This window comes from Lepidochelys kempii, chromosome 18, assembly GCF_965140285.1.
Source record: "Lepidochelys kempii isolate rLepKem1 chromosome 18, rLepKem1.hap1, whole genome shotgun sequence".
Lineage (NCBI taxonomy): Eukaryota > Metazoa > Chordata > Testudines > Cheloniidae > Lepidochelys > Lepidochelys kempii.
In genome coordinates, this window is record NC_136397.1 from 23,126,203 (window position 1) to 23,141,994 (window position 15,792).

The 15,792-nt window shown below is 52.5% G+C and overlaps 1 protein-coding gene across 2 annotated transcripts in view; it reads right to left on the reverse strand.

The window, feature by feature from the left end:
- GPR153 (G protein-coupled receptor 153) overlaps positions 1 to 14,484 on the reverse strand; it is a 48,638-nt gene extending 34,154 nt beyond the window's left edge. For both annotated transcript variants that reach the window (XR_012155513.1, XM_073316249.2), the window contains exon 1: positions 14,411 to 14,484. The gene's annotated coding sequence lies outside the window, so the exon portion shown is untranslated. The remainder of the gene's footprint in view (positions 1 to 14,410) is intronic.
- Positions 14,485 to 15,792: the final 1,308 nt, after the last annotated feature.

Genomic DNA, 15,792 nt, shown 5'->3' on the forward strand with positions numbered 1-15,792 from the left:
CAGGGGCAGCAACACAGGGACCTCCAGAGCATGGAGTCTTGGCAATAACACCCCACTGAGATGCACGGTGCAGCTCCCAGAGCTGTTGTGTCAGGCTGCCCACAGACTCAGGCAGGCAGCACCGCACCAGTTACCCTGGGTTTCTATTTCCAAGCTTCCCTTCACAGCCACAAAAGCTAAAACTTTCATTTAAAAGAAAAGGCAAGTGGGTAGTCTGAACTCATCAGGTGACTCCAGGAGCTGGGGCCTTCAGCACAGAGATCTACAGTGTGCCTATCTTAATCTGGCCTGGCCTGAATCAGGTGCTGTTGAGCTGGCAAGGAGGGTGTGGTGGTACAGGGAGCCTGGACTCGGGGACCTGCTTCTCTCCCAGGTTTGCCAGCCCCCTTCAGGATGAGACTCACCTGTTTTACAGGCTTCCATGTGGGCTGGGACTGACGGGTTGAGGCTAGGAGAGTGTTTTAATGGGGACTTCTGGGGTTGGGGAGGTTTTGCCTTTCCAGGAGGCCTGGGTCTCATCTGCAGCTCCTATTTTCAATGGCTGTAACGTGCAGAGTGTTTGATGGGTACCCTGGGAAATCTAAATATATGAACACACACTAAAAATGTGTGTGCTAAAAATAGACACCCAAGTCAGGGCTGCTTGGGGGCAACCTCAGCCTGAGATGGGAAGTGGGGGGTAACACAGGGATTATTTTACAGACCCCTGGTGAAATCCAGCCGCATTTGCTAAAAATACACTTGGAATATTGAAAACGTGGCTATTTCTGCAGAAGATACACTAGCTCCCTCTCTTTTTTGACTGCCATGGCAACCCAACCATCCTCAAGGGTATAAATATACATTCAGCCAAATGCCTCTTTTCAGGCACAACCGGCACAAGTCCGAACCCTCAAATATGCATCATCTCAGACAAACCCTCCTGGGACACTCATTCTTTTGCACAAGACAAACATTAATTTTGACCCCTTACAGAGAGGGGAAATCATTGCCCTTTAAAAGGATGCAAGGCAAGGTGCTATAATTAGACTCCTTGTGAATAAACCCAAGCCAGGAACCTGAATCCATCCAGAACACTAACCCCCTTAGCATTTCACTTTCACATTCCTTATGCAGGACACCTTGATTTCAGGCCTCCTGGACTTCTTTGGCAGCCTATCACCTATTTTGGCAGCACACAACAGTGTAAGCAGATGGATTCCCTTGCACAGTCGCAAATCTATACAAAGGAAGCAGTGAAACATGCTTTCCAAAGCATGGAAACCTCACCACTTGCATGATTTCAACCCGGCTGGGCAGAGCACTGAAGAACGCATTGAAGGGAAAGATTCAACCCATGCAGAAGGAGGAACTAGAAAGGACCCTAGACATCTTTCCTACCTCTAGCGTGGGGTTATTAGGCAAGTGGAAAATGAGGTGTTTTCATTTGTGCACTACAATTTCATCAATACTCCCCTTCACCGAGAAATACTATTAACAATTCTGTACTTGTACCCAGAATACAGGATATCCGGCGTTTCTGGATTTTACCAATAAAAGCTGGTAAGACGACGTCAAAGATTACGCCAGGAGAGAAAGGAGGGTTGTGATTACGATGCTGAGTGGGGCTCAGGAGATCTATGTTCAACTCCTGCCACTGTCACAGTTTCCAAGTGACTTTGGGACAGTCACAGGCTCCCCGTGTCTCAGGTCGGAAGATCAGGGACCGCGATGCTCTCTGACGCATACCCCTTTTGTGTCTTATGTATTTAAGCTGTAAAATCTTTGGGGCAGGAGCTGTTTTGCTATGCACAGTTGGTACAGTACTAAGCCTCGATATTGCAGGGCCTCCGAGCACTCCTGGAACATTGCTATAAATCATTTCCCAGTTTGTGTTTAAATGAGCTCGGAGAATAACCAATTTTAGCTATTTAACATTCCTTTTTTGTTTTTCAGCTTTCCCATTGGATTATGTCCCCAAATGTGCTGTTGAAAGGTTAAATATATTCAGCGACAGAGAGAACAGGAAGATGAAGTTTGCAACTTTTTGTTTTCTGTAGGTTAAGCAAGGGACCCTTTTCTGAGCTGAAAAATGTAACAGGGAGTGAAATTTAGACTAAGATACCTTCAGTGCTTTCCCCCCTCCAAACTGAATTGAAATAGAGCTTGTAGGGAACTCAAAGTCTGCATAAAATAAACGCTGGATTTCAGAAAAGAAAAAAATATCAATTAAAATCCAACTCTATTTAATTCCATTTCCACGGCTTGCTTTTCTGGTTGGACAGACTAGGTCATCCAGGAATCCTAGGATCAGAGCCCTAGGCCCTTCATAAGGAAGTACTACAGCTAATATAGACATTTATGGTGCCCCCCCATCCCCTTCTGCCGGTCCCTGACTGCCAGGATGCTCACAAAAGCTAGAAATGGAAGACAGTCAGTGGATCGTGCAGTCCAGGTTGGTCAATCACCCCCCCGTGTGAGAGAGGTGTACTTGTGTGTGTGTGTGTCACTTTTCCCCGTGTTGGTGGGGATAGGGTGTGTGTGTCATCTCTTCCCGTGGGGATGGGGTGGAGGGTGTCACCCCTCCCTGTGTGAGCCCTAAAGCCTAAAAGATAAGAAGGCAAATAAAAAGAACCCAACTCCGCAGTATTTCTTTTTAACAGGGGCTCAGTCAGCTTGATGCTAATTTGAATGTTTGTACTTCATGGTTCTGACTGATTGCCGTTGAACTTGCTTGAATACGAGTAATTTTACCAGTTGTCCCATATTCAGCATAGAGAAATATAGTCATCTTATGCAAATGAAGAAGGTTGAAAACCACTGCTTTGTGTCCTACAAGATAGCCGATCCCAAGTTCTCTCCCCAGCGGTTTCAACCAGTTTGGCTGAGATCGCTTCTCAGAAGCTCGAGTCCCCTGGCAGCTTATCCTCACAGACTGAAGGAATAGCTAGGGTCATCTGTACCCAAGCTGCAGTTTCAAAAGTTCATTTCCTGACCCCGAAATAGGATAACTCCTGCTGGTGTTGCTTTCTAGGGTGAGAGAGTTTAAGGCCAGAAGGCACCATCTAGATCACATAGTCTGACTTCCTGTGTATCCCAGGACACCAGCCCTACCCTGCACCCGCCCACTAAACTCAACATGGAAACGGGAAACGGGAAACGGGGCCAAAGCGTTACAGCCCCCAGGAGACTCGACTGATACATGTAAGGATACGATTTACCTCCATGACTCCTTCGGCGTCAGCCCGTGTGACAGGGGCAGGAAACAGGCTTGAGCGACAGCTCGGGATTTGCTTCCTGAGGCACTGACGAGGCATCTGCCTTTTATTTAGGGGCCCAAAGCTGGAGCTTCTGAGCAAGGGAGGGCAGAGGGCCCCATCAGTCCCCCCATGATGCTCCAGGACAAGCCTGTGACAGAGGCTAGGACCAGAGAAGCTGCGGGTGCGGTTTGGCCCTTCTGAATGGACTCGTTATCCCAGAAGAGATGGAGTTTTGATTTAGCTTTGAGAGACTGGTGAGGGAAACTGAGGCAGGGCCTGCAGTACTGTGGCAACAAGGCAAGGCCCTCTCACTCTTACCAAGTGCCGGTATAAGCAGGTCAGTCGCTGGCCAGCGACCTGCACTCCGGTCACATGCTACACACAAGGGCAACAGGGCCACTCTTCCTGCTTGATTGCGCCCCACAAGGGCTGCATCCGGAGCCGCTCTGTCTAAGGAAGCAGGGACTCGGATGAAATGGGACGCGATGCTGCCGCTCAAGAAAGGCACCTCCTCAGCACGTGGCTGGAGCACCGCAGAGAGGAACGTTCCATTGCCATGCGGCAAGGCCAAAACGTTGCAGGCCACCCAAACAGCACGGCAGCACAACAAGCCTTTGGAAGCAGAGAGCTTGGACCGGGGCCATTTATCATGACAACTAATCATGTGCAGCTTCACAGCCCAGAAACTCAGATGCTGGGAGTGAGCAGCGTTCTTCCTGGGTTTGTCTTTTCCAGTTTGCTTTTATTGCTATCAGGTTTTATTTAGTACGCAGCGATGGCAAAAAGTAACCACCGAGACTGCACTCTGGCAAGTGCCTTTCTGTATGAAAACAGCGCAGAAATGCACCGTGATGGGTATGGCTTCGCCACACACTTCGATCCCGCCGGACAAGATGGGTTTTCCCCACTTTAGGGTGTGGAGCAGCCAGCAAGGCTGGGGTTTGGGTCAGATAGGAACTGACGGGGGAAGTTAAGGGACAGAGCTGTTCCTAACGCAACCCCTCTTCACATTAATGTAGCCGTGCGTCACCCTCCTGAGCAGAGACGAGTGGTGCATTCAGTTCTGTGGTTTGATTTCCCACTCTTCTGTCCAACCACACTCGATCCCCCCCCGAGGCACAGCTTCTCACAGAGTGTGTGTGTAATGAGCTTCAGGGGCCAGTCATGGGTCCAGTTCTCCTCAACCTTTTCATTAATGACTTGGATAGTGGGTGGAAAGTGAGCTTGACACCGAGCAAGCTTGGAGGGGCTGCAAGCACTTTGGAGAGCAGGGTTAGAATTCTAGACAAGCTTGACCAATTGGAGAATTGGTCTGAATTCAGCAAGATGAAATTCAGTAAAGGCAAGGAAAAATCATGCACACAAGTACGGAACGGGGACTAACTGGCGAGGTGTAGTACAGTACAGCTGAAAACCATCTGGGGGTTGTACTGGATCACAAACTGAATGAGAGTCAACAATGTGATGCATCTGCAAAAAAGGCTGGCGTCATTCGGGGGTGTGCTAACAGGAGTGTTGTGTGCGAGCCACGGGAGGCGAGTGTCTCGGTGAGGCCCCAGCTGGAGTGCTGTGTACTTTAGAAAGGTTGTGGACAAACTGGACAGAGACCAGAGGAGAGCAACCAAAATGATAAAAGGTTTAGAAAACCTGACCTTTGAGGAAAGGTTTAAAAAACAGGGCATATTTAGTCCTGAGAAAAGAGCCCAAGGGGGAATCTGATATGTAAAGGGCTGTTATAAAGAGGACGGTGACCAATTGTTCACCATGTCAACGGAAGCAATGGGCTTAATCTGCAGCAAAAGAGATTTAGGGTCGATAGTAGGGCAGTGACGCTCTGGACCAGGCTCCCAAGGAAGGTTGTAATATCCCTGTCACTAGAGGTTTTTAAGACCAGGTTGGACAAACACCTGTCAGGGATGGTCTAGGGTTACCTGGTCTTGCCTCAGCATGGGGGTTCGACTTGGTGACCTCTCGAGGGCCCTTCCAGCCCTGCCTTTCTGTGATTTCAGCGGAGCTGGGAGTCACAGCACAGCAGCCTTGTGCCAGAGGGAGTCATTTCCTGGCTTCTCTTTAAAGCCATTCTTGAAGACACAAGGGTCGTAGCTGCTGCACTCAGCAGGCCAGTCCTAATGCTGCATACATGCTGTAACCTATTTTCCATCAAAGAGAACCCCTGCCTGTCTCACAGTCTCTCTGCCAGTCACAGCACAATGCTCCCCAGAAACCTCACATCTTGGTACAGATTCATCTCCGGGAGCCACAAGGAGCAGAGAAGCTCAGTGCAGTCAGGCCCTAAAAGAGGACACACACCTAACTATCTGTGGATAATTACCCTCCGAGAGCAAGCTGGTCTAAATGGTGACAGGCTGATCGCTCACTCCTGCTCCCAGGCAATGCCTAGACACCAGGGAAGGGTTTCCCACCTCCAGAATGAACTGCTCACAATTGCTCAAGTGCAACCATTTGTTTGCAGTTTCCTAATCTGAGCTTTAGGTCAGGCCCCACGAATCTGTGACAACTCCTGTGTTACTAATCCATAGGATGAAAGCCAATAGGATTCCTTTTGATTGCTGGGGGTATGTCCCCTCTATGTGGATAGAGACGTATCCATGTGAGTCCCATTAACATTAATGGGAATCCCATAGCTAATCCCCACACTTGGCTGAAGACTCATTCTTCCCGCTCTTGCTTCCTGCCACCAGTAACAAGAGCGCAGGTAAATGCCCAGCTAGGACTTCTCACCTTATTCTGTTTTATAATTGCCATTTAGCTGTAAGAAAAGGCAGCCGTGCCACACGGTGCAGTCCTGGGAATGAGTGATACTTGAGTGTATGAAAGATTCATTATTCACTAAAGATCTGTAATAATCCCCTAGACATCAGCTGAATTACACGTATTTAATCACCCACGAGAGCTGTTTGGGTTCCAGAACGGCTCACCCACGTACACAGTGGAAGGACAGGCTGGGGTGTAATTTGCATCAGCTCACGTCTGCAAACACATTTTAAACATGATCAAGCAAAGGGCCTTCTGCTGGGTTTGCATTTCATTCTTTCATGCAATCTCAGTTTTCCACCTGTCAATCAAGCCAAGCATTCTACACATACAAGCACCCTACTTACTGGTCCATGCATTACTGATACAGGCTGCACCCCAAACCAAGGCACCACCCCTCTTGTATGCTCTTCCTAAGGGCCACTCGTACCACCGGCCAACGCCCGTTTGCACGAGGAAACAAGTCTCCAACCCATGACTCCTCTTAGCAACATCTCCCAACATCATCCCTGCTTCCTGCAAGCACTAAATTAGGGGGAAACCAAGCAGATAATGAGAAAGGAAAGTTAAAATACACAGGGATTTAAGAAAATAACTCACTGAAAAAATAACACAAAGGAGAAAGTTATTCATTTCCTATCTGCATGTCCAAGCCATGAATGTATAGGACAGCGGTCAGCAACCTTTCAGAAGTGGTGTGCCGAGTGTTCGTTTATTCACTCTATTTGAAGGTTTCGCGTGCCGGTCATACATGTTAACCTTTTTAGAAGGTCTCTCTCTCTAAGTCTATATTATATAACTAAACTATTGTTATATGTAAAGTAAACAAGGTTTTTAAAATGTTTAAGAAGCTTCACTTAAAATTAAATTAAAATGCGGATCTTCTCAGGTTAGTGCAGTGGTTCTTAACCGGGGGTGCACGCACCCTTCGGGGGCGTGAGACATGCAAGATTTTTGTAGAAGGTAAATCATCAGACACACAAACTAAGCACAGGCACGTAAGTACAACTACTTTGTTTCATCAAACCTGCGTGTTTATTAACATTATACATTTTTAACGATTACTGTAATATACAAAGTTTTTAAGTTTTCAAGTTTTTAAGCTAATTGTAGTGTAATTTTTGATAAGGGCTGTAGTGTGTTGGGCCCAGGCCAGGAGCAGAGCCTAGGGCTGGCTGCTGGTACCCCAATCCGGCAGGAGGGCTGAGCAGGGCCAGAGGCCTGGACCCCGGCTGGAATCCCAGACCAGCAGCAAGGTGAGCGGAGCTGGTGGCTGGTATCCCAGGCTGGCAGCAGGCTGAGCGGAGCAGATGGCTGGGACCCCGGCTGGCAGGGGACCAGCAGCTGGAACTCCAGACCGTCAGCGGGCTGAGCAGGGTCGGCGGACAGAACCCCAGACTGGCAGCGGGCTGAGCCGGGGTCCCGGCCATCGGCCCCGCTCAACCTGCTGCCGGCCTGGGGTTCTGTTCACCCAGGCAGGCAGCGGGCTGAGTGGGGCCGGTGGCCGGGACCCCGGCTTGCAGCAGCGTGCCAGTAAAAATCAGCTCGCATGCTGCAGGTTGCCGACCCCTGGTACAGAACAACCAAAAGCACAGAAACTAGTGGTCAGAGAGGGTGGATTCACACAGGGCTGATTGTGGGATCTGTAGGAGAGGTACAGGATTCTTCATGGCGTTTCCAGAGAAATCTGATTCTCTGCAAAGCCTGCAGAGTGAGTCCTGCTATACCTTGGCATTCTCCACCCTCCTTGGCCAGCGGCTGACTGGCACAGAATGGGATACAGTCTAGCCTGGCACGTCTAAGTTCCTGGCTCCAAGGCAGTAGGTTGGTTCAAAAGCTGTTATCAGACAACTAATCTGGGGTCTGCCCAGGCAAGATTTCCCCATGATTTCAGAAGGCTGGAGCTGAAACCAAGAACAGCTTCAACAGAAGGCCAGAACTTTGGGAGTTATACTCTCTCTGCACACACACACCGGAAAGGGCCTTCCTTGGACTGAGTTAAAGATGGGACAAGTCGTTCAGGGAAGGCAGAGTGGGAGTGGGGGCAGGGCTGTTCCTCGTTAGGATTTGAGAGGGTGGCAGGAGAACACAACCCGTGGCAGCCCAGGTGAAGATGCCAATTTTGTTCCTAATGTCCCTTTAGTGCTAAGTTAACACTGTGCCCCCAGTGATTGCCTGGCTCACAGAAAGGGCCAGTTTCATGCTTATGAGAGAAACACACATTTTTGGGTCTCTTTGCTCTCTGTCAGGAAACTCCACTTATCACGCATTAATAACTTCACCTTTCCAAGGCGGGCAACTACGGAGCCAATTGGACTATGCACATCCTGTTAAAAAGGGAGTCTCCTCGTCCCCAGAAGGTTGCTATGAGGTTCTGAACCTCTCAGCAAAGCGAAGTGCTTGTAACTCTCCCTGCGCAGCACTGACAAACCCTCTCAAACCGCAGCTGTTTGGAAGCTAGTGGGGCAAGGCTCTTCAGTGCTGTCCTCAGCAGATGGAGGAATGCGGCTCCTCTCACGCGGCCGGCAGCACATGCGTGAACCGTGAGACATTTGGCTCTGTGAAAAATCACATTACTGGGAATCATTTTTCAGAAAGAAAAATGGAGGAAAATCAACAGTGGCTTTTCCACCTTCTGCAGCAGCTATGAGAAGCGACACAAGAACCTGTTGTATTCTCCTAGCTCGGTAACAGACTCCAACATCCACCGGCCCGCTCTGGAAGCTGGATAGGACTTGGAAACCTGAACTGCGGCAGAGCAGGGGGAAGGAGGGGAGGTGCTTACTCCTGCTCTCCACTCTCCGGAGCCATGTCTTTAGTTATATTTCTGTGGCACCTACAGGCCCCAAACGAGCGTGGCGTCCCACGGTGCAAATGAGTAAAGCAAAGACGGGCACTGTCTGGAGAGCTCAAAGGCAAGAGTTAGGGCAAGATGCCACCGGTGGTCAGACAGACAAACATGGGAGGGGCAGCTTCAAGGGAGCCACTCCAGATTTACACCAGTGAAGTAACGGAAGAATCTGGCCCCAAGACCCCAACAATAAACTTAAAAGCATTTTTGTCGCCAAACCTGAGAGCCGGGCCAGGTGCCTCTCGGCATATGGAGCAGCATCTCCATCGCTCCCCTTTTCTCCTCATCGGCTCTGAGGGCAGCCACTCCGGCAATGCTCCCCAAGGCTGGCCGGACGGGTGAGCTGCTGCACCCATCAGGTGCTAGGAAGTACTAAAAGGACAGCAGTCACTGCCGGCCACAGGAAGCCCACGGGCCGTAGCTCTGCCAAGTTTGCCACCTTCAGCTGCTTCGAGCCAGAGATCCAGAATCCCCCGCTGAGCATCACTTCCCCCGACTGAGGGCAGCAGGAGAAATCCCAGAGCAGGGGTCTGGCAATTATTTGACTAGGGCAGCAAGACAAAGCCAGCCATCCAGACCAAAGGGGGTGAGAAGAGACAAGACCAAGCAGATCTTCTAGTAAATGTTGCCTCCCTTTCCAATACCCTGAAGCCAGAAAACCACCGCCACTGGCATGCCGCATTCAAAAAAACCAAAATGCTTTTGCCCTCTGGCTGCTCTCGTTATGGACACGAGACAGAGCTGTAGTTACTCTGTGGTGCGTGGCCATTGCGTCACCTGGGCTAGATTAGTATTGAGCGGATACAGCTGCTGGTTTTACAGATCTCATGAAATATTAAACATAAATGATGCCAATCTTATCCTCGCTGAAAACACACCCCCAAGAGGCTAACGAACACAGCGACCGTTGTTATGCCGTCACTGCCCCGGCGCTTTAACTCAAGAAGCGAGGAAGAGAAACAACAGGCACAAAAGCTCTCCTCCAAATGAGCGTAACGTCCTTTGCAAAAATGCAACGCCATGGAAGGCCTGAGTTCAGGCCCCTGGACTTGAGGGCCAGCAGGGGCGGCTGCCAAGCCCTGAGGAAGGGAGAGAGTCTGATCATTTTAGGCTGAGCTCTGGCTGAAATTCATGTAACACTCATGGAAATCATCTTCAGGTCTCCTCAGCAAAGGTCCTTGCAATGAGGTGCCTTTAGTGAGGTGAGGAAATGGGGCAGGATCCTCGAGGGTGTCACTGAATAGTAGGGAAAGACACTATTGCAGTTCATCAAAATGACCATCCAGTGTCCTGGGCTGGTGGTGTCTTCCTCTCGCCGCATCCGGTCTGAAAGAGACGGTCAAGAAATACCTTCTCGTGACTTGGGCATATCTACGGTAGCCCTTTAGGATGCTTTGATTCTGCAGCCAGGAGTAATGAAACAGCTGAATGAGACTGCTCTCCTCTGTAAAGTGCTTTGAGATGTACTGATGAAAGGCTCTCGGTAAGAGCCGGGTATTATTGTTATAATAAAGCAGCTTATTCCCATCTTAATATATGCTGCAAACTGCCATATACACAAATGTGTTTCATGTGTGCCTAGAGAATAGAGGATAACCCCAAGGTTGTAACAGACTCCTCATGGTCATTTACTTGAAACTACTTCCAGTCCAGACAAAATAGCGGCTAAATAGTGCTGGGGTAGACAGATATTAAGTTAGATCTAACTAAATTCACTAGGTGCAACCTCTTCTTTCTGTGGTTCACATGGGTATGAATAAAGATACACAGTGTGTGGAAGCTGCCAAGAATACAGACTTGCTGTTTGTTTGTTTGTTTTTGGAGGGGAAGGCCCAGAAAAAGAGTAGAAAGAAATATTTTAAAATGACAGGCTTTTAAGAAACAAATGTTACTTATTTCAGACAGAGAGGCGGAGAGGAGGCCTTCTTTCCTGCATGTGGCTACTAACCAAAACTGCCAAAGCTCTGATGTATTTTAATGCAATGCCCATTGCAGCGGCATCAGGGCACTGGAACAATTCAAAGTCATCATAGCCTCTCAACCAGAGGCAACCAGTTCACGTCACTACAGAGCCAAATCCTGCATCTCTGCAGTGTTCATGCTCCCACTGCAGGGAAACGGATCTGAAGGTTTTCACCCCCATGTCTGCTCTGAAATGTAATTAACAGACTGGCTAAGCCAAAAAAAGGTGAATCCAAGTGATTTTAGAGTATAGATCATGAAGAGCTTTTACCAAAGCCCATTTTCACTTGCAGCAGATTATGGCATGCTCAGAAGGGTCCCTATTTTCAGCTCCAGACAGGGGAGGGAAACTCTATTCTCAACAGCACCGTTGTAACCAGCACAGCAGGGAGCCTCATCTCATCCTCACCTGTCCACATGTGTGAGGTGTCACCTAGGCTGCAAGAGGAATTCAATTTGCACACTAGATAAGCAGAGAGTCATTGCTGGCTGAGGAGCACACTAGGTGTAGGAAAGTCTGGTCAGAACCAAAGTTTAGGCTGACATTCATTTTTCAAGCCGGGTGGACTAAACTGCAATCTACACTGCAGAGGTGCTGTGAGAACGCTGACTACAGCAAGAACAGCTGCCGGCTCGTATCTGATTACTGGAGCATTTAACGATGGAGTTTACGGCAGGATGTTCCATTTGGACACACACAGCACTACGATTATCTGTGGCATCTATTCTTGTAACCTGCCTCGTGGGCTGTGTTTACTGGTGGCAGACTCTGCGTCTCTGGGGTCGGTGAAAAGGCTGCCACACACCTCCGAGTCCTTGTTTCTACCCTGGAATCCTTGCTGAAGCCCGGACAACGCCTCTGGGCAAGGCCAACACCAGACAAGCATGGTGGAAGTTTTTGTGATTCTAGCGGGCCAATTCCTGGAATCACAGGAGTTACAGATGGAAATGACCTGTTAGATCTTCCAGTCCCTCTCTGCAGACACAGGACTCTTCCCAACTGTACCTCTTCTAGGGTTCCCTCTAGTTTTAAGCTCACCAAGTGGCAGTACCCTCTACCCCTTCCACTGCAAAGATAAGGGCACCACCCGCCCCCTTGCACAGGGCTTTGAGATCTGCGGGGGGAAACAGAGTTGTCGTCTATTCAAGGCCGGAAGGGACTAGAATCATCCAGTCTGATCCCCTGTAGAACACAGGCAGGGGTTTCACTCCGGGACCTGGTGTCGAGCCCAATAGCTGAGCATGCGATACAAGTATTATTCGTATGTTGTTCCGCAGCCCGAGAGAGCTCACTGCTATTAATATTCGTAAACACCCTCCTTCCTCCCGCATCACACCAACAATTCCTACACCTCCTCGGCGAACTATCACACCTCGCCTGGATTTATCCAAGCCGTACATCCGTAGTTGTATTTACTCTACACTCCTCAGCCCAGCCCCTCGCCTGAGTGTCTCTGAACTCCCACCAGTTTGCCAATATTTCCCAGAAACACAATGCCCAGAACGACCTCTCGGCTAGATGTGATTGCACCAGAGCAGCCACTGGCTCCTTCCTCCGTGCCTTGCTGTCTCTTCACGTGCAGCCCCAAAGTAACCTGGCCCGCTTGGCAGCCACACCACAGCACAAACTCCTGTCTCACTGGTTGCCTTCCATCACCCCAAGGGTTTGCTCAGCATTTCTGCTTTCCAGCACAAACATTCAAATGACACCCCACTGCATTCCTCTCTCCTCCCCATGTTTAGCTCACTTCATTGGATATGGTTTTAATCTTTCCATGCCCCGTTTTTTATTTCTCTGTCCTCAAGGATATTCTCAAATGCTCCCAATTAATATAATTGGTACCTTTCATTAAGCTGCTGTTCACTCTCTTCTAGATCATTCATGAAAATGTTAAACAAGAACACACCTAGCACTGATTTCTATAGCACCAGATTGCTCCCCCCAATTCAATACATGGCCAGTTAGCATTGCTCTTTGTTGGTGGCCTTTTAGCCTGTTTTTACTGCACTGGAGTGTGTTTTGTGATGAGCAGAGCAATGGCTGCATTATAAAACAAACAGAACCACATTTAAATGCCTAATTTGTTTACCCCCCCACACACACACACCTCCCAAATAATAAACCTTTACATTTTACAGTTATTAAGGGAAATCTGAGTTGCTGTTATTTAGCTCCAATGTGTTAAGCCCTTGAGGGAGGAGTAATGAGAGGAAATCAGGAATGGGAAGTTTTAAGACAAAAATGAGATTTTTTTGGCTGTAGAAGAATCACCCATGGAAATGACAGAAACCCCATTACCTGAATCCTTTAATGCTAGATCAGACAAATAACGAGACTGTGTAAAAGAGGGGACTACAGTGCCATGGGAGGACAGTCTGAAAAGGCCTTTTTAGCATCTAACTTCTCCAATTCCAAACCATGTCTCTGTGGTTATGAATAATTCAACTCTGCCGTCCCAGTGGCTCAAGATGCAATAATTTGGGTGTCAAAATCAAGTGCTGGTTGATGTGCCGCAGGGACCTGCAGAAATTAGAGCCTCTCCTTGTTCTGTATAAGAAACCTCACTAATATTGCCAAACACCAGGCTGTTTGGTTGTGAATACAGAGGACTTCATGGAAGACATTTCAGACCAACTAATTTAGTTTGAGCGGGGGAGATGTGGGAGCTGGATGGGAAGTGTCCCTTTTTCATTTTGAAGGCTGTTGGTATTTCTAAGGCCTGCTGGTCTCACCGACAGGTCTGGAGTATTAGGCTATTTTGCAGCCTCAGCGGAAAATGAGCCCATTTTCTGGCAATGGGAGTAGAGGAGCAGAGAAGGTAGAGATGGACAAGACCTGTTAGAGCATCCACTCCCGCCCCCTGCAATTGCAGGACAGGATCCCGCATCGAAAGCCGTACACCACGGAGAGCGTCAGGGACGCCGCCGACCTGCCAGGCTCGGTGACAGGTGCGTGTGATGCGCCCTGCCTGGGCACGCAGCCCCTCCGCCCACTTGGTCCCTGCCAGCAAACAAAGGCTGGGAACACACCCGGCTCCTGGTCTCCTCTCGGAGGCAGATACGGTCCCTGCCGCAGGGGAGGAAGCCAGAGAAGTACAGACCCTTTCCAAACATTTTTTTTTTAAAAATCTCTCTGGAAAGTAGCTGAAACCCCGTTTAGGAAGCGAAATCCAGCCGGTTACTGGATTTTCTACAGCCAGGGGATTGACCTGCACGCAGGGATCCGGCCCCTGATTTACAGGGGAAGGGAAACCGTCCGCCAAAGCCCGGACAAACCCCGGGGCTCCCGGGCAGGGAAGGCAGGCCGGGGCAGGGCTCGGTTTCCAGGCTGGGGGGTTCCCAGGCGGCAGTCGGGCAGGGTCGATGGCTGGGGAGGGCAGAGGGTCCGGGCGAGGGGAAGTCTCCGGGGTAGCCCTGGGGGCCCCCCCGGGTAAGGCGGGCGCCCGGAGGGGCAGGGCTCGGTGCACGCCCCCCAGCACCGCGGAGAGGGGCGCACAGCCTGGCCCCCCCGCCCAGCCCCGTGCTGCGGGGGGCTCGGTGGGGCGCAGCCCCCCGGCGGGCTCCCCACCGCTCCGGCTCTTACCTGGCGGGGCTGGAGCAGCGCGCAGCCGGCTGTCCCGGCGGCCGGGCTCCGGCTCCGGCTCCGCTCCGGCTCGGGGCGGGCAGGGCGCATGCCTGGCCGCGCTCCCGGCTCCGAGCCCCCTCCCGCGCCGGGGCGGGGCGGGATTCCCCGGGCGGGTCCCTGCGGGCGGAGCGTGTCCCCCGCCGGGCGCCGCAGAGAGCGGGGAGCTCGGCCAGGGCAGCCGGGAGGAGCCGGGGGGCGCCCGGCCGGGACCACAGGGGGGCCGGGAGCCCTGGACCGGCCTGGAACCGCGGGGTGATGGGACTGCCCCAGCCAGGGGGTGCGCAGCCCCCCAGCGCCCCTCGTCCCAGCCCCTGGGTGTGTCCGGCGGGGGGTGGTTGGGGGGGCAGCGCCCCACATCCCAGCCCCTGGGTGTGTCCGGCGGGGGGGGGGGCAGCGCCCCTCATATCAGCCCCTGGGTGTGTCCGGCGGGGGATGGTTGGGGGGGGGCAGCGCCCCTAGTCCCAGCCCCTGGGTGTGTCCGGCGGGGGGCGGCCAGGGGGGCAGCGCCCCTCATCCCAGCCCCTGGGTGTGTCCGGCGGGGGATGGTTGGGGGGGGGCAGCGCCCCTCGTCCCAGCCCCTGGGTGTGTCCGGCGGGGGGCGGCCAGGGGGGCAGCGCCCCTCATCCCAGCCCCTGGGTGTGTCCGGCGGGGGATGGTTGGGGGGGGGGCAGCGCCCCTCGTCCCAGCCCCTGGGTGTGTCCGGCGGGGGGCGGCCAGGGGGGCAGCGCCCCTCATCCCAGCCCCTGGGTGTGTCCGGCGGGGGATGGTTGGGGGGGGGCAGCGCCCCTCGTCCCAGCCCCTGGGTGTGTCCGGCGGGGGGCGGCCAGGGGGGCAGCGCCCCTCATCCCAGCCCCTGGGTGTGTCCGGCGGGGGATGGTTGGGGGGGCAGCGCCCCTCATCCCAGCCCCTGGGTGTGTCCGGCGGGGGGGGGCAGCGCCCCTCGTCCCAGCCCCTGGGTGTGTCCGGCGGGGGGTGGCCGGGGGGGGCAGCGCCCCTCGTCCCAGCCCCTGGGTGTGTCCGGCGGGGGGCGGCCAGGGGGGCAGCGCCCCTCATCCCAGCCCCTGGGTGTGTCCGGCGGGGGGGGCAGCGCCCCTCATCCCAGCCCCTGGGTGTGTCCGGCGGGGGGGGCAGCGCCCCTCATCCCAGCCCCTGGGTGTGTCCGGCGGGGGGGGCAGCGCCCCTCATCCCAGCCCCTGGGTGTGTCCGGCGGGGGGGGCAGCGCCCCTCATCCCAGCCCCTGGGTGTGTCTGGCGGGGGGGGCAGCGCCCCTCATCCCAGCCCCTGGGTGTGTCCGGCGGGGGATGCCTGCAGGCGGCCAGCAGTGACCTGACTTGGCCGGT